Source organism: Halyomorpha halys, unplaced genomic scaffold (assembly GCF_000696795.3).
Source record: "Halyomorpha halys isolate HHAL.00 unplaced genomic scaffold, Hhal_1.1 Scaffold30.1, whole genome shotgun sequence".
NCBI classification, from domain to species: Eukaryota; Metazoa; Arthropoda; class Insecta; order Hemiptera; family Pentatomidae; genus Halyomorpha; species Halyomorpha halys.
In genome coordinates this window covers 1,647,656-1,667,847 of record NW_027110126.1, presented here as the reverse complement: position 1 = coordinate 1,667,847, position 20,192 = coordinate 1,647,656, and the positions used below count along the sequence as shown (strand labels likewise).

Genomic DNA, 20,192 nt, shown 5'->3' with positions numbered 1-20,192 from the left:
TTTCACTCACCACCCTAATTTGAGCCTTAGTCCTTCCTTATTTCAAAAGGGCAACTTAGTTAATATTTACGATGAAAATACTACTCAATTCCCATCTATAGCATAAGTAAAAAAACTAATATTACTATGTTTTTGTGTTTACAAGGTTTTAATGACAATAGACATAAAGTAATATAAAACATAAAATTTTCTTCTAATTATAAAATTTTTTCATAGTTTATATTTATGCATTTTTTATTACTAACAACAATGAGGGGTGGCTAATTATTTCAAATTAAAGATAATTAAGAGAAAGTATTTTTGTTAATTTATTTATTGAAATTTAAAACTGTATAAAAAATAAAATAAGTAAATCTTTTCTTGGAAACGAACTACGGCGTGGTGGTAATTCCACCATTACTTAAATTGGAAGATCCCCTGATCATCTTCTATTATTCATTAAAAAACAATAACTGTATTTAAGTCCATTTAGAATATTTCTTTCAGAATAAGACCTTTCTGATATTAATTACCACTTAATTGTACAAGGATATGATGAGTTTAGAGCCGTTAAAATCGTTCTTTTATTAATAAAAAAAATGTTAATTCTACAATACTTCGGTAAGTTAATTTTATTTAAAAAGTTTAGCTAACATAAAAGGCCTATAGCAATCTAAAACACATAATTTCAGTTGCAAACAATTTTTCGTTTATGATCCAGGCTGCACAGATACTATATACACTCATAAAGAAAAACCTATTTGTGAGACTTTTGGATTCAGAGGAGCTCAAAACGTATATTGCCGTTATAAACTTCGATTAGTAATTTTTCAAGATCACTATGTATACATTTTTCTTACAATATATTTCATTAACCAACTATATCTCTATTAAAAACAAAAATCACTAATAAGACTGATTGGAACAAACTCTATGGCTGTATTGTATTAAAGTCGTTAAAAATATATCTATCTATATTTCATATGTAGCTGATAGGAAAAAAGAACATTTTTTTCCCAATGAATGATAGATTTGAGTTAGGTCGCTTATCCTTGTCGACACAGTTTAACTTTCACACGAAATACTTGGCTCAACATTTTTTTTTCCCAATGTTAATCTAAAAATATATGTCATACCAAATTGTCTTTGTTACAATACTACAAAGTGTCATTGAAATGAAGAATGAATCGTTAGAGGAAGCCTAGCGATGTGAACAAGCCCTAAAAAAGAAGGGACGAATCCCCCCTTTTTGGCTGGCTACCAGGTATTTTCAATTTACTACATTGATTAAGGCAGCGGAGGGGCTAAGGAAAAAACACCCTTCGATCTGGGCTTGGAGTTCACTTATTACGCCCTTTTCTAAAATATTTACGCACATTTCTAATAAATGTACATTATATTAGTTATAATCGTTATAAATAGACATGATCTTTGGAAATCAAAGCATCAAACAAATAAATTATGATAATATTGTACTATTTTTACTTTCCGTTACCGATGTATGGAATATATAACAAGGGGATTTATTGCTAATGAGGTCAAATGAGTGGAAATAAGCAACCACGCGAAACCGAAATTACGTATTTAGGACGGGTATATTCTTCAGATGTTAGAGTGACATTTTCGATAAAATCAACAAACAGGAAATGCCACTTTTACAGATATGTAATAGATTTTTTTTTTTTTTAAATTGGCTCTGATTCTGATTAAAGTCGGGAAATCAATGTAAATTAAATTAATTTTTATATCAGCTAGTTCTTATTCTTACAGAAATATTTTCTCTGTATCTAAAGTACATTTAATTTTGTTTTTTAGAAAAAATTACCCATTTTGCATTGTTAATAATAATAAAAAAATGGTAAATATGAACTATGAAAGAACCCGATTATTAACTAATGGAGAAAAATGAAGAAATAGCCAAAGAAGTTTTAACAGCCGCGAGCTACCGATCTCTCTTGATACCGTTAATATGTACACAGCTTTGATAAATTTTGTTAAACTGTATTCATGGAAGAAGCACAAGTTGATATTCATATTCCCACCTCAATAAATCCTAAAATACGAACATTAATAACAATGATCAAATCAGTAAGAACAGGTAATTGGGATCGTGAAAAAATTCGAATTCATGAATAAATGTCTTCATATTTCAATGGCTGTTATTGCAATAGTCACTTTTTTCTTTCACTAACCTATTAAGTGTTTAATTTTAACTCATATGGTAAATGAAATTTGAGTGATGCGCGCACCGCACTAGATGTTCTTGTTACAGAACATGATCATGATTAGGAAGAAGAATTATATTTTAATTTTTAAACCTTCTTAAAGAACGAAGAGGAAATGGGGATTGAAACGATTTCACTCTGTAACTATTTTGTTGTTGTTTTTGTCGTATTTTCTCCGAAAATGATAGATTTTTACACTGTATCGAGCAATATTGGAGGGGAGTGGGACATTTATGGTTCATAATCCCGACCACGTGGTTTTGGAGGTTTACGAGATGTCTGATACCAATACACAAGGTTATAAGTCGCCCGGAATTTTCCCGGCCAGTCAGGGATTCCCGACTGAGAAGCAATGAAACCAATCTTAGAGTGGGATCTACCAATTCCTGTTAGCAACAGAGAAATATTTTTCATATAGGTTGACAAGCTAACGGACTTAAAGATTCAGAAAAATCAACAATTAAATGGTTAGTGTAGATTTCATAGGTCTGGCTAAACTAAATTTCATCCCAAGATGGATTCCATTAGTTTTAATACTAGTAAAAAACATTTTTTTTTTAAATTATTTATTTAATGTAATTTACAACTGTACAAAATAATACAATAGGTAAATATGTAGTATGTTTCATATACCCTTGAAAATCTTGGGAAGGAACCAATTAATGGGTTAGGAGTTTGGAATGAAAAGACGCATATCTGTTTCGGGTCAAATTTGCAACGAATGGGATGTTAAGGTCTTTGTGAATGAGTTTATTTGTGACGAAATAAGGAGCATCAAGGATTTTACGTTGGATTTTGGATTGTAAGGATTGGATGCGGGAAGAATTTGATGGTTTGGTGGAGCCCCAGAGTTCAATTCCATATGTCCAAAATCTGATAATCGTTGTATATATTAGTTTTTTTTAGTGAATGGGAAGTTTAGAGCATTTGTCGTAAAAAACCTTAAAAACAAAATAATAATGGTTATATTTTCAATGAATTATTTTATTATATTGAATTACCGAATAATTAAATTGTAATACATCGACCATTATTACTAACTAAGTACCGATGAGTCCTTAGTAAAGATAGTGAAATAAGAATTTAATCCTGTATTATCCTCAGGAATAGGATTTGGAATTATATTCATAATTATGAAGTATATTCATTTGGAAAAGGAGTCTAGTGTCCAAAATAAAAATTTAGTCCAGGAGAAAAAAAAAAAAAAAAAGTATACCAACAACCAATTTCGAAAATTCAAATTAGTAACTTCATCCTTTTTCATGAATTTCCCAGCAAATTCCTGACTTTTTTTTCTCAGAGAATTTCCGACATGTACTAAATTTTTAGGTAATGCATATATCTGACATTTCAGCCAAGCATCTTATATATAACAACGAAGTTAAATGTATTTTATTAATAATATACTTTTATAAAAAATATTCAACGACAATGAATATTGTACAACGCCAAGTACTGTGAGATGAATAGGATGGTACGCCAAATAACATTGAATTTCCGTTTTTTCATAGAAAAACAACAGACAATTCAGGTCAATGGTGTAGAAATGGTGGCTGACTGTAAGACAATTAGCAAAATGGTAGATCCACAGGTAGCAATTTTTCTGTTTGTTCTGAGAAATTAAAATCTCTTTTTTACGTTGATTGAAAACAATTTTTGATCTCTCTTGTAAAATAATTTTACATGACTTCCTGTTATTCCAGGTCAGGGCTTTAGTTGTTAACGATTGATTAGAAAACGAGGACTACTCACTAACTATCCACATTCACAAGGCAATCTATGCAATCAAATCACCTCTTCTCCAATCAATGCAGCTAGCATTTTAACTATGCTAAAGGCTGAATCCCTTCTTGTATATCTGCAGTCAGAAGGCAAAAATAACTATTACCTTTTCTTTAATTGTAAATAATAAAAAATATCGCATGCCAATTTGCCTCCATTGTTTTCTAATAAACTAAAAGAGAAGTAATTATTGGAGAAGTTTGTCGGTGGGTGCGGTCAGCAAAGAAGAACATAAATAAACAAAACCATATTTATTTATTTTATCCCGACGTTTCGACCTGAGTTTCAGGTCTTCATCAGGGGTTACGGCGTAGAGGGTAGGCATAAAACTGGTTTTAGTCCTGGTCAGGCTTAGGCCTACCTTCTACGCCATAGCCCTAGATGAAGACCTGAAACTTAGGTCGAAACGTCGGCATAAAATAAATAAATATGGTTTTGTTTATTTATGTTGTTCTTTGCTGACCGCACCCCCCAGACAAACTTCTCCAATCATTAATCTACATATCTAATCTAATCTTAATCTAACTATCTACACCTCATTATAAAAGAGAAGTACTTTGAACTTTGCTAATCAAAAACGAGAGATTTTTTTTTCATTAATTTATTTATTTTATTTTATTTCTGTATGAATGTGATCATTCATCACTATTACCTATTGCCCACAATAGTGTGACAGATTGTAATATCTATCAATAAATAAAAAGTATTTAAAAATATCATAAACGAAGGAGAATCAGGAAAATTATAAAAAAAAAAAAAATGTTTTGTAATCTAAACACAGATTTGTATTCATATAATAAATTTTATATCTATAACAGAAAGTGTAGGGTGAGTTTGACGACTTTTGTTCTTTGTAGACGCCTGATGGCAGACTTCTTGGTGTGAATTCCAGTGGTTTGGAAGCGATTATAACCTTCACAGGACACAGAGCATTCAAACGTGTGATCAGGTTAACTTGTGATCCGTTTGCCATCCTTATAGGGTCACACAAAATGTGCTTTTCCAATACCTAACTCTCAAATTCCGCAATAATATTTGAGATAAAAATTTTCATTTACCGGTTTTAAAAAAATAATAATATATATCGGTGAACCCGAAGGTTCGCTGCCGATACCTGTTAAACGAAATCAGATCTAATAAATTTTTCCCATCAACTGGGATAGATTTCCTGGATTATTATTATTATTTTTTAAGACCATATTTGAAAATACGTCGTTTCATTTTAAAACATTCAGTAATGTCTCAATGTTCGCATGTTAATAACAGAGGTTAGCTCATATAATATGAAATCATGATGGGGCACACCATTGATATGTCCTTGTCATTTTTTTTTGTACTATTCATTAAGAATAATAACATCAGTGGTTCATACATATATAATACCTGAAATGTATTATATATACTTTAGTGCTCATCTTTATTTTATTGCCTTGTGGCATTATAAGGAGTTGATATGAGTTCAGTTAAGGTGGTATAGTCTAGCTACAGCCTATGGCTACGCCATGGAATCTTTTTTTTTTCCCCCGCCCAAGAGTCCCATTGGAGTCCTATACTGCCTAACCATGGTTGGGAGGTCAAATTTTTTCATGTTGTGGGACCGCCACTCAATGAAAAAAGTAACCACGGATTCGAACCGGCATCACCAATAGACATACGCCATGGAATTAATGGGACTTTATGTCCTTGACACATATCATAAAGCGTTTAAAAGAAAATTAAAATATTCAGGGTTAACAAAGAAAACAATTTCAAACGCTCGTCACATGTATAACACACACAGAAACATTCACTGCATATAATTGTTATTACATTTCTTAAAAAAGTGGAATGAATTTAAAAAATGAACATAATGCAGGAATTATCGAAGTGAAACTTCTATAGGTTCGGTAGAGCATAATGGTCTGGTTAAGACAAAAAGTGAAATGCCCCTTCTCGCATTTACTTAAATGCAGACGGTAAGTAAGCGGCACAGTGGTCCCCTGCACACAGCGGATCCCACATCCTACTTTAAAAAGCCCTTCAGGCAACGAAAGGATAATTACCTTTGTTATGTATACATATTCTTATTTTTGTATTATGTGTTGGTTTCGTTTGAAATAATAAAATTAATATAAGGGTGAGAAAAAAAAAGAAGAGATATTCCATTTGCTATACTTAAAATAATATAATCGTCAACATAAGCTAGATTAGTATTCGTTGCCAACATAACTCCTACCGAATCCTCGCAAATACAATATCAGACTTGACACAATCTTCCGAAGTCTTGGTCAAATGTCTGTCACATAAAATTGACCAAAATGTGTATAGTGAAAAAGCCAATTCACTATATCTCAAATGGACTTCTAGAATGGTCGGAGCTGGTCTTCGATTTATAATTAAAACTAATTCCTAGTAGAACCTGCCAAAATTCTATAACGAAATTTCTAAAAATATCGGCAAAACGTTCAATATACCATATTTTTCATAATAATTCTCCGATTTCCAAGTTTTGTAGTGAATTTAATCACCATTCAAGAGTTTCGAATTAGAAAATCAATCGAACTTTCAAGGATCGTCAATAGTTACGAACACAAACAAATATTACATTTTTATTTATATAGAGAGATTACGCGAAAACGAGAATTCCCTATTTTTTTTTGCTAATACGTTTACGATTTGGGTTATTTCTTAGTTTAGATTATTTCATCACCTATCACATCGTATCGTATATAGTATGCGAAAAAATTTATACATTTCGAGTCTTGCGCCAATAATGTTTAATTTTCATCATTACTTTTTTTTTTCTAATTGATAAATCCAGGTTTTCAATAGCTAAGAACCTACCCAGGATAAGTGAACATTTTGAAAAAAAAAAAAATAAATAAATAACGATGAGTAGATCGATAAAGAGGTTTAGGAGATCTTAGATAAGTAACAAATGAAAATTATATTTTTATTTACATATATTAGTCCTCATTTTGTATGAAAATTTATTCTGTTTAAATAATTTTCACTAGGGTAAGGCATGTGCCAGTTATTGACAAGACAACCTTTGTTTTTTAATAATAAGAATTTGGTGCCAACCACTGTCTCAAAATTGACGTCAGTTGTTAGCTGAAGGTTAAGGTCTAACAACTGGCACAAATTTTAACTGATTCATGTCCATAACTGGTGCACTTACCTTACCACTTAACTATGGAGTGAATACTGAATTAACTACTAAGTCTACAGCTAAGTGATAGCTCATGGCTTAAACAAATTTAGTTTCCATTTTCAAAGTTAGGATGTAAATAAAAAAGAGGTTAAAAAAAATATAATGTAATCCCGAAGACGAGGAAAAATTTAGACCATAAATGATGAGGAAATTAAAGAAAAGAAACGAAGAAATAATTTTAAACGTATTAAAACATTGAAAAATTGTTTGTTCGGAAAATCATTAATGCATGTGATAAATTATCGTAAGTGAGATAACATTTTTCAACGAATGGAAAATTACAGTACATCTTTCAATAATATGATAAAAACAAATTTTAAAACACTATAGAATCAACAATCCATTGTGCGTTTTAGTATTTGCAATAATTAATATAAAAAATAGTGGAATCATAGAGGCAAGATCAATAAATCATTTTATTTAGGAATTCATGAGGTCGTGAAAAGCATCCGATAACAGGAGAAGGGGGTAACAGAAAGATTGGAATACATTAATGAATCAATTTTTTTTCCTATTAAAAACATAATTAAATTGACGATTTGGAAAACATCAAGAACATTAGATAACAGGAATTCAAGATTGAAACAGAACTTAGAAAAAAAAAGTTTTTTGTTACTTACCAATTTCCACATCAAGCAACGTACACGAATCCGTTATTTGACATTTTCTATCTGCGCAATTGGCCGACACAAATCGGAAATAGGTTTGTTAGAACCTGCTCCCAGAGAATCAAAAACGGATGTTTTTTAATTAGATTTCTTGGCACATATCCTAAACTGTGACGTGATTAATATGGCGTAATAGGGGAATATAAAATTATAATATGTTTTCCAATGATGCGCTGCCATAATCTAAATATTTTCAATTTAGGTCTATATTAAGAAAACTGTTTATCTAAAAAAAAAATTAAATTACTAAGTTCCTATTTATATTTTAATAAATCATTACTACCAATTTGTTTTAGAAATATACATAGTATTTATAAATGCTGGGCCTTTTTTTTTTACACAAAATCTCAACTTAGCTTTTTGTTTCCATAAAAATTACAAAATATTTTTAACTTTGGTTGAATGAATATTTTTTGAAGTTCATAGACGGTGAGTGGAAAATTGAGTCCAGGAAGTAGGGAGAAAGAGGCATACCAAATAAATATAGTGATAACGTATGAGAGAAAACTTTGTGAGATAAATGATAAAGAATACTAGGTTGGCTAACCTTTCCATACCTACTGTATGTTATAGTAAAATTTAAAAAGTTTATCTATGTACGTTAAACAAAAATGGACAAATAAGGAGTTATATATCAGAAGTAAGTGTTTTATTTAGTCAATTAATAGCCTATTTACTGTATTCAAAAATTAAATTTTCCCAGTCAAAAAGGCGTTACTATTCAACATTTTCAGTAAAAATGTAATTTATCTACATCAGGTGCTACCATAATTTTTTAATAATAATTTCCTTAAAGTGTATTTTATTGACTTATGTATATTTTTAGTTCAGTATTTTGACTATAATGACAAATAAAATTATGTAACAGATTCATATTATTTTCCAATTATTTCTACTGACATCTGATAGTATTCCATAGTCGATAGTTTCGATAATATAGCAGATAGGTTTTGACTAGAATTTTAATGAGGGAAGGATTCGGTATTTTTATATTCTTATTCATAAATTTTCAGGGTAAAAATATATTCAATGATCGATATTGTGAGGGTTAACACAAACTTACATCATACACAATGACAAAGCTATAACTATAAAGCATAAAACGGAAATCCTGGTAGATAAAAATGATTGTAACCACAGTTTTTATTAATGATAATAATTATAATTTAATAAATACATAATTCAAATTTTATCCATTATAGTCTCAAAACCTTTTATTTCTCTTATAAGTCCGACGTTTCGGCCTATCCGGCCATCTTTAGGGACAATCTACTACAAAACAGTTTTTATTACATGTATGTTTTCCTCTTTATACAGTGAATTTCAAAACAGATACAAGAAATTTAAATCAACACTATGCAGAGATATTAAGTAAGATTAATTTATAAATAATATAGGATAAATTGTATGTGGGTAATTATAGTTAGCCTTGATAGGATTTTGCTAATGAAATAAAGAGGAAAACTGACAAAAGTGTAGTTATGATAAATAATTTTAAATGCTTGAACTGAGTGGAGGAAGGTTACAAGCATTGTTGTGATAAAAGTTTAAGGAATAGTGTCTGCTGATAAATGATTTTGACTTTGTTTAAGTGGTATTTGACTAATTAGGTAATTAAACATATGTGGGATATACTTGTTAACAAAAAAATATTTTTTACCTAATGCTTTTAATGTTTCATAGAAATTAATGTTTTTGACCTGGGCAGAATAGCCTGCATGAAGTTAGAGTTGCTTAAATTATATAGTTTCAAGGTTGTATTAAGGTAAGGTAAATTATAAATAATAATGTTAAGTATTTTGAATTGTTTGTAGGATCATACATGTAATAAAAACTGTTTTGTAGTAGATTGTCCCTGAAGATGGCCGGATTGGCCGAAACGTCGGACTTATAAGAGAAATAAAAGGTTTTGAGACTATAATGGATAAAATTTGAATTATTTATTTAAAAAATTACCAGTCTCAAGAAAATATTAAGATTATAAATAAATAATTATAATGATTTTATAAATAAAAATTGAAAAAAAAAGTAAGTTATTTTTCGATTTCGAAATCACTTAGCTTGTGCCTTTTGCCCAGAAACGTAAGTAAATTAAAGGTAGCATATACAAAACTTTTTCTTTTCTTTAAAGAAACTTTCCTACTGTTCTATACTGATATGAAACGTGTCCTCTTACACTAAGGGAGGGACATCGTCTTAAGGTTTTTGGAAAGAAAGTATTGCGTAAATATTCAGACCGAAAAAGGATGGGTTTACTGGAAAATTCAGAAGGCTACACAAAGCTGAATTACGTGAACTGAGCCCCGTAAATTCATTTGAGTTGACAGCATTGCAGGGAAGGGCGTGTAAGGTAGAAGGGCTTAGTAACGATCGGAACCCTAAAATGTCAATAAATACTGAAGCGAGAAGTGGACCGAAGCGTAGGTGGTAGGATTACGTCAAGACTAATCTGGTAGATTTGGGTTTGGACAGTCATCACTGGACAAACGTGTGTAGCGAGCATCGAACTTTCGGGTTCGTTAAGCCTTCATTATTATTATTATTTAAAATGTATTGGTGTTGAAATAATTAAAGAACAATTAGAAAGCAGGTTTGACATATTCATTATAATAAAATTTCTTATTAATGATGATACGAGGAATATTTAGACATATCTTTTCAAGGATATTTAAAATAGGTTACCTTGTAGAGAATAACATAGATTAAATAATCTCAAGTTACTGATATTTATTTTAAATTGTTTTGATAAAATATTGAGATGACAGTGCGATATATTCATTTTCGATACTCTTACGATATCGGTTTAGGTTCCATAATTAAACCACTTAAACCCACATGTGAAGTACAGGAATCACAGGATTACGAAATTGTCAATAACCATGTAATGGGATTTCTAAACATTTATTAATGTTAGCTCTTAATATGATCTCGATTGCAATGGGCCTAATAGTTGTATAGTTTCCTCCCTATATTTATTAGGTATATAGAACAGTCGAAATAACTATCTCAAAACAGAATAAGGCCCCAAATAATTCTAAAACCAAGTATTGTAGGTTCAGTTTTACTTTAACTTCTCTGTTCATAAAATTCCTCTTTTACTTGAAATTTTTCTTTTCCTTCATAAAAACAACTGAGAATAAAAATTAAAATATTAGGCACATATTAGAGAATTTTTCGAACAAAAGTCACTTATGGAAAATTATTATTTATCAATTATATGCTACCTATGTCTTAAGATTTTAATTTAAAAAAATCGTAATTATCATTAGTAAAAACTGTGTTTACAACAATAATTTTTATCTAACAGGATTTCCGTTGTATGCTTTATAGTTTTAGTTTTGTCATTTGTTATACACTGTTCCTTCCTTAGTGTAAGAGGCCACGTTTTGCACCCGTGAAGAAAAGTAGGAAATAGATAGATAATAGTTTAGTAAACTCTACCTTTAATTAATTTAGGTTTCTGGACAAAAGGCACAAGTTAAGCAATTTCGAAATCTAAAAATAACAAGCAACCCGACCTTTAATCATACCTTTATTTCATCATCAATTTGGTTTTTTTTTTCTTTCATTTTATATTCCTTATTATTTTGTAAAAAATATACAATCTGACTAAATCTAGTTGGAAAAAATATAATGTAAAGAACAACCTAAAACGTAGAAGATAATTATTTTCTATGGGTGGCAATACGAAAAACTGGCAACCTCTTAAGTTTTCTTTCAATTTTTGTTTACAAAATCATTATAATCAATATTATTAAAAACTGTGGTTACGAAAATAATTTTATGTTTTATAGTTTTAGTTTTGTCCTTTAATTTGATGAAAGTTTGTATTACCTCACACAAAATCTATCATTGAATACATTTTGTACCCTGAATATTTATGAATAAGAATATAAAAATACTGAATCTTTCCCTCATCAAAATTCAAGTGAAAAACTATCTGCTATGATATCGAAACTATCGACTATTTATCACGCCATTAAAATAATTATTTTGCATTGTGCGAGTAATGTAAGTGCTATTCCAATTAAATGTATACTTAAAGCATTAAATTATCTATTTCACGGGCCATTACTCGCAAGATAAAGCCAGAAAATTAATTTGTCATTACATTTATTAATACTATGAGACATCAATGGAAATAATTGGAAATATAATATGAATCGGTTATATAAATTTATTTTTCATTCTAGAGAAAATGTATAAATAAGTTCTTATGATTTTCTTGCAAGACATATGATAAATAAGCTTGGGAGAAAGCAGTATATTGAATATAAACTTTAGTAATTATTGATTATGTAGATATTGTTGGCCGTGGATTAAATTTAGGATAGTTGGCGGTGCGGAAAAAGTCTGCCACGTACACGGGTCATTACAGCTTCCTCATCTTTCATTTTTATTGGTTACATAATTATATTTCAAGGTCAACGATTTGTTGTTCGAAATTAAAATCTAAGAGACGCGTTCCTATCATTTTTATTTTAAATGAATGGTTTTTACGCAATAGTTCCAAAGCTCATGCCCAATAGGCTAAGTAGTGTAGAAATAAGGACTTAAAAGTTAAAAGTTTTTATGTATTTATTTTTAGTGGTTCACTATGATTTTTGGGCGCTGAACACGAATCTGAATTTTTCAAACAAAATTGTTTTCGTCAAAGACGTGTTAAGTATCTTTCTAAGGCAGGCATTCCTATAGTAAAATAAAGATGAGAAATACACTTCATGTTTTGATAATTTGTTGATTTAATGTAATTTATTGGTTTCGAAAAAAATGTGGCGAAAACTACACACTGATTATTACAGTATTTCGGATTAATAGAAATATCATAGTATTCAATGATATTTCTTAATATTTAAAATCTAATTGGTATGTAATATGATACACAGGTTTCAAGAGCAAATTGGTTCGTAGTAAAAGAAATTGTAAAGAAGGAAGATAATTTTTATTTCACATATTGTCCAACATTAAACATGAATCGAAAATTCTCATATTTTATTAAATTCAGCAAAACTATGAATATTAACGAATGGAACAAGCTCCGGGTACGGTCAAAAAAACTCAAATAGTATATAATTATACTATTTTTATAAGTATAATTATTTACTATTTGAGTTTTTTTTACCGCACCCGGACTATATTCCATTCATCTATACACACGGTCAATCATCGATAATCTTCCAGTATGAATATTAACCATTATTTTTATATACATTGTAGAAATGGTCCGAAGTACATTCAACTATAAAGATTTTTAGATACTTAAGGGGCAGAGTGCCACGTTTGCCCCTGATTTTTCCTTTGATTTTATAACCTGTCAAATTCTTTAAAAATTCCGAAGGGTTTTTTAAGTAATCAGGCCTCTCTGAAGCGTGGAACTTTACAGAAATTCCACCCCAGTAATTAATATATTTAGAATAGAAGAAAACCTAGAAAATGGGATCAACAGTAAGAGTGCTGTCAGAAAATAGAATTGTTCACAGAGAGACAGACACGAAACGTTTGCGCTTTAATGTCTAAACCTTGAAAGGGAGAGGAAAGTTTCGATTCTGAGGACAAAAAAAAAAAAAATTCACTACCTGAACGAACACAAAGGTTCCCTATGCAGTGAGTAAAGTAAACCTTTCATTGTTAAATATCTTTATGAAACAGTAAGCGCAATTACTCATTGTCCTCAAAACGCAGATTTTCAATAAAAAACGAAATATTTCGCAAGTTGTTAGATATTTCTTAATCACTTTGTAAGAACAAATGGAGAATGTTTGTTGTACGATAAAAAAAACAAAGTAATACTTTAAATAAAATCGATACTTAAAAAACAATTACACCACGATAAATAAAACAAGAAGGTGAAGAAGAGGGCAGCTGCATTCCCTGGAGTGCACATCGCCCTAGGCATTCGGTGCACTTTGCACGTTTCGCCAGCATCTTTCCATCGTTGAGTTTTCAAGAAGAATCATAGAGTATTATTCTGTTTGTTTTTATTTCTTCCCACTCTTCTTTGAATTTTATTCAGAGAGTGTAAGGAAGTTGTAAATTCTACAATCATCATTTATCATTCTGAATGACAATCTAAGAAACAGCCCATCAATCTGACATGAATCAGGGACCATCTTATGGAGTGAATAAGCCATACAGTTGGATCTTATGAAACTAGTCGAACTATGTGAAACTATAATAGTTATACTCACAACAGATTCAGCTAAACATTGAAATTTTTAATGGTACAGTTTTAGCTTGGAAATTCACAACCACACCGATATCATTTAATTCATATAAATAGTATCTACAAAATATAAACCCACTAATATGTTTTGACAAACAATTGTAAAACTTGAACAATTTATTTCAAGATAACTTTGATAAGAAAAATTAAATAGTCTTAACTTGTCAAATAAATCACCTATTAATTAATAGCATAGTTATGACAAGAAAAAACAAGTTTAATTACATCTTTAAGAATTCATGTTTTTTGACAAATTTTATAAATATTTTTTTCAGTGAAATTAAAGGAAACTCTAGCTAAACTGTTAGGGCATGCTCCATCAATGTTGAATGATAATTTTTAAAATATAAAACTTATATATAATAATTTGATGCATTTTACAATTGTAAAATTTAATACGGTGAAATTTTTATATATTAAATTTAGGAAAATGCTCTTCAAAAAAATTCTATACATAGAGGAAATTAAAATTTCATTCACATGAAATATGGGGAACAATCTCATTAAAAGTTACACATAATTATAAAATGTTAAGGGGTGGAATGCATGTTTTATAAACTAGGTAATAGAAAAAATTATCACTCCAAAATTATACACAAAATTCTTTTTCTTATTCTACAAATTACATAATGTAGGAAATTAATTACATGAGTTGGAGGAACTGAATATGTATAGTATGACCGTACAGATTTTGGGTTATGATGATGTCCAGTAAAGAGCATATGTAAGGAATAATTGCTGGTATTATCAATTCTTTAGCTTCACTAATTCTTATTATTTTTCTTACAAAAAAAAAATACTTAAATCTAAATTTAATTAATAATTTGCATGTCCAATATGTTACATTTTTACAGCCACAGTGTTAGCTACAGTAGGGGGTTAGGTCCAAAACAGGTTCAAAGAAAAATAGAACTAAAAAAGTACGAAATATCTTTTTAATTCTCCTTGCCTCCAGACTACGGACGTTAATAGCTTTACATTGCAAAAACAGATGCATAGTTTGTTTTTTCAAGTTTATATTTTGGGTTAATTTTAATAGACTCTAACAGTGTAATAATTTAATATGCAGAAAAAATGTGTTGATTATTTTTTATATAAGTTCAGTACATAAATATAATGATTTTACTGTATATAGTGAATAAATGTCTTAAGTTTCAATCAAAATATGGAGAAAAATACATATAGAAAGCCAAACGGTTGGGTAATAATATAAAAAAAAAAAAAAACTGGAGAGAAAAAATAAATAAATAAAAAAGTAAAAATAAAATAATAAACCTAAGTTGTCTTGGCAATTCCATTTTGAGGCTTTAATCAGAAATCTGTGGAATATAGCCAAGCTTCCTAGGTAAGTTGCCAAGACAGTTTCTAGCCTTTCTCAGCTTAATTTTGTTCTAAAAATTCTTTTTTTTTTTTATACCAGATATATTTTTCTGTTGACGGAGGATTTAATTTCCGATATCACATTAAAGTATACTTTTAAAACATTATAATAATTGAAGAGAAAAGTATTTACATATTTCTTACTTATATTATGAATCATTCAAATGTATTTATAATTCTTAAAATTAGTAAAAGGTAAAAATATTCCAACAACTAATCAAGGGAATAATTTTTATATTACTTTTTGAATCTTTTATTATATTTTAAAAGTTAATACCAAATAACTGTAAATGAAAAAAAAACAACATTAATACCTAATAATTATGTTAAATAACTTCTATTTTCAAAGTATAGACTGTATTACAAGAACATGCAGAAAGTTTTAGACCAAAAGAAGATAAATAATTATAATAAAATATTTGAAACAAAAGATCTTAAAATAGAAACATAAAACTAGATGAGTGTCAAAATAAAGGTAAATAAATAAGAGAGATATTAAAAGAAAACAAAAAATCAGAATTTCTTTCTTTATAATTATTTGATATTTCTGTTTATTGTTAGATGATGATGAAAGCCTTTGAAAAGTTTAAATAAAATCAGAAAATAAACCATTTAATGGTTTCTTTTCTAATTAAAATTAGAAAATAAATCATTTAATGGTTTATTTAACGGTAATTTAATATTGTACCGAAATAACTTACAAAAAAATTTAAACTTACTAAATTAAGGTAATTTCTGTAAAATTTAGCAATTTATTTTAGTTATATTTGAAATAAATGAATTAAAATCGTAAACTAGAATAAAAAAATTATCAATGATTTTTTACACTATTTAGAGCTGAAGTTGTATTTGTAACTACATAAAATGATTAGTACATATTTATCTTTCATCGGCTGAAATAGTAACAAAATTTGTATATATGTTTTCTGATTTATATTCATTATTCAGTATTATTAGGAAGTTATTAAAAAATAATCCAACTTTGAGATTTACTTTCAAATTCATTATCTAAAGAGAACAAAATTCTACATTCAAATTACTGTTAATGACAAAAATGATTACTTACAATAGTGGAAGTTTTTAAGATTTTTAAAAATTGCTGAAATGTACTTTATAAACAATTAAACGAGGGAGGAAAGTATAGAGTAATCTTGTAACTTCTTCCCAAAACAATTCATGACACTGATTGAGAATAGCTGTTGATTACAAAAACATTGAATGAAAGTTAAGTGACTGGAATAAACACATTCAATTCAAACATTCAACCTTCGTTCTTTAGTATACACCACATTAACACTTCCTATACAAACAAAAGATGACATTCACAATATCAAATATGAAATCCATAAATAAAAAGGATTCTAATGTACAGAATTAAAAAAATTAAGACTTTTCTGTTAGTTAAAAGAACAGTGTGAATTAAAACAACTGACAAGCAATTATAAATAATTAATTGAGAAATACTACACCTATTCTATATACTATGATACCATGTTCTTAATAATACTTAGTTAGTTGATTAAGATATTGCAATTAAAATAAACTAAGTAGAGAGAGATGAAAAAACATATTACACAGTAAATAATGTCAAAACATAACTTCTGTATATATAACATATAAAAGTTACCATCAGAATGAGGAATTCATTTCTTGAAATAAAATACTTAAGCATTTTATAACATCGCTAGGAAATCATTGATTAACTGTTAAAAAATCATTTGAACTATTTCCTTACAATCATTTATAAGAAATGATTATATATCTATACTAATTAAAATTATTACAATGCAAGCTTATATGAACTAAAAGATATATATATATTTGAAATAAATGAAAAAAAGGTATAATTGGTACTCACAGATGGTTGAAGATTGTCATCGTATCACATATAAAGCTAAGAAGCAAGGAACAAAAGGATGCAACTAAGGTAAGAATATCCAACCACCTGAACCAACCGCAACTCCTGGACTGGAGTCGTAAACACTGGTGGCCATTATTGAAGGGTCGCGCATGTTCCCCCGCCAAATTCAAATCCTTATCTAAACCACCCCCACCCCATGGCCTTCCAGATATATTTTGATTCATTTATGTACATAGATGCGTATCGCTTTATGTTACTGTTAAAATATAATAAAAAAAAAATAGTTTATTTATTTAACGACCCTTTTATAATATGAAAAGATTATTAAAAATGAATTTACCAAAAAGAATTGCAAAATATGAAGTATCTTTTTTTCCGCACCCTTCATTAAAATAAATTAGTACATCATACTAATATAATACATGAAATGTATTATATATACTTTTATTGAGTCTTCTCCCTTTGATTGCCTTGTGGCATTATGAGGTAATGTACCAGTTAAGGTGGTATAGTCTAGTCATAGCCTAAGGCTACGCCATGGATTTAATGGTACTGATTGATTAATGGAATTAATTGAGGAGCGCAGTGGCGCTGTGGGATTAAGTATCAAAGAAAAGTAGGAAATATTTGTAATATATTTATTTTTATAAACCGGGTAGATCAAAGCATTGAAATGTGTGCGATTATTTATGAAATTTTCCATTTAATAATTAAATAAATTTATTGATGTTTTAATTTATGAACGTATAAATTTATAAATCTTTCAATTCATAAATCTATTAATTCATCATAATTAATTATGAATGAATAGATCTATTAATTCATTTAAACTTTTGTAGATAAAATGATTATATTCTTTTCAATTGCAGACGATTGTTTTCTTTCTCCGAGGTATACTCGATTTTATTTTTCTATTCAATAATATGTATATATATTAATAATGATAATTAATTCTCTTTTAAAACAATATTTAAATATCTTATCTTATCTTTTAAATAAGAATCGAAAAAAAAAGAAAAAGTACAATAATAAAATACTGGTAGACGGTATTTAATCATGTAATGCCATTATGGTGTGCTTGTATAATATATTATAGTATCTGTAAATAAACATATTTTTTCAATTCAATTAAGTAATGAGTGTTTGTCATTGACCATGGATATTATGAGTAGAATATGGTTGGAGTTGCGGTCAGTGAATAAAATTATTAGTGCTAAAGTTTCGGCCCAAGTTTCAGATAATATAGATACGTAAGTCGAGTTGGAATAAAATGTATGGTGTAGTATTATAAGAATATTAAAACTGTATGAGTATATTTCACCATAAAAATTATGAATGAGGGGAGAAAAATAAAAGAAAAAAGTACAGTAATAAAATATTGGCAGACGGTATTTAATCATGTAATGCCATTATGGTGTGCTTGTATAATATATTATAGTATCTGTAAATAAAGGAATTTTTTCAATTCATAAAAATAAATAAATAATAATAATAAAAATAAATAAAAATTTTAGCGGTGGAAGGTATTCTATAATAAACGGTTAGTACCAAACACTTAAAAATTTCTCAATACAATATTTAATTTATTTTATATCGATAGTTAAATTGTAAAAAAAAAAAAACTGTTGTTACTTCACTTTATAGTTTATTATTATTATTTTATGTATTGTTTAATTATTCACTCAGCCGGGAAAAAGAGAACTTTTGGACAGGTGTTTGGGGTCTCGAACCAAAACTCTGTTCAGTGGGATGAAACGCCGAAATCATGATCGGAATTGTTCTTGATTATTTTTGAAAAATTTTACTTTTTCACTAAGAGCTCCCCAGAGCCTAAAAGTTGTTTTTGTCCTCATATATTTTTTGATTCGAGCTCAAAATCAAACGATTCATACATTTATTACCTCATATTGAGGTAATAATTTTCTCCTTTTGCAAGAGCTTTTTCGTGTCATTACTATTATCTTCTCGCGCTTATCTAGATAGCATTTCAGTCAGGATCATAAAGTTTTCAACAATAATAGATCTATGGATAAGGATTTTATGTGATGTAAATTGGGTGTGTTGCACTAATCGTAGATAGAGGCATATATTTTAGTACTTATCAATCTCAAGACGTCGGAGTAAATAAGGAACCAGTTATTTTAATACTGATAATTGTTTACAAGGGGAATAAAGAAAGAAATCTATGCGGATACTTGTAGCTATCAAAAGGCTGAAGATAACAGTTAATCCCTAGAAAACCAATTGTATTATCTTCTCCTTCCAGTTTCTTGGTGATTTCCGCTCAAGCCTTCCAGAAGAAAAACTAGAGCCCTCCAGGCTGTATAGTGAATCTGGATGATACACATGACTGAAACCTGACGCTAGCTCACCACTACCTTAAGAAAAACAAGTTGGTAAATTATGCAATGTTTGTCAGTTAGAATGTTTATCGTTTTATATAAACTTATTTATATTTTCTCCTTTATCAACGTTTCACAGCTCTTCTCTTATCTTCAGGATGAGCCATCTATCCAGTAGTTACTTCCTTATGGATTTTTTTTTATTCCGATTAGAATACTTCGTCATAAATTATTATATGAATAATTACACAATTAATGATTTTAACCAGCGAATTGTTGATGACCCCAAATTATTTAGAAAATAATTTTAAGAAGAAAAAAGAAAGCTTAAACAAAGATTTTTTTTCTTGGTGGATTACAAAGATTCATTATTAAAAATAGTTTTTTTTTTTAATTGTCAGTTTGATTGATTAGAATAATTTTTTAAACCTTCACCATAATGTTCAACTTAACACTAAAACAATTATTAGAAGAACAGCACCCGAAAATGGTGGAGTGCACATTTGAATGAAACATGAAGTCTTGGCGTACGCAGACGA

The 20,192-nt window shown here is 28.8% G+C and overlaps 1 protein-coding gene across 1 annotated transcript in view; it reads right to left on the bottom strand.

The window, feature by feature from the left end:
- The window catches only part of alpha-Man-IIb (alpha-Mannosidase class II b), a 127,146-nt gene extending 109,706 nt beyond the window's left edge, over positions 1–17,440 (bottom strand). Inside the window, exon 1 of the mRNA XM_067048202.1 lies at positions 17,309–17,440. The gene's annotated coding sequence lies outside the window, so the exon portion shown is untranslated. The remainder of the gene's footprint in view (positions 1–17,308) is intronic.
- Between the last annotated feature and the right edge of the window lie 2,752 nt (positions 17,441–20,192).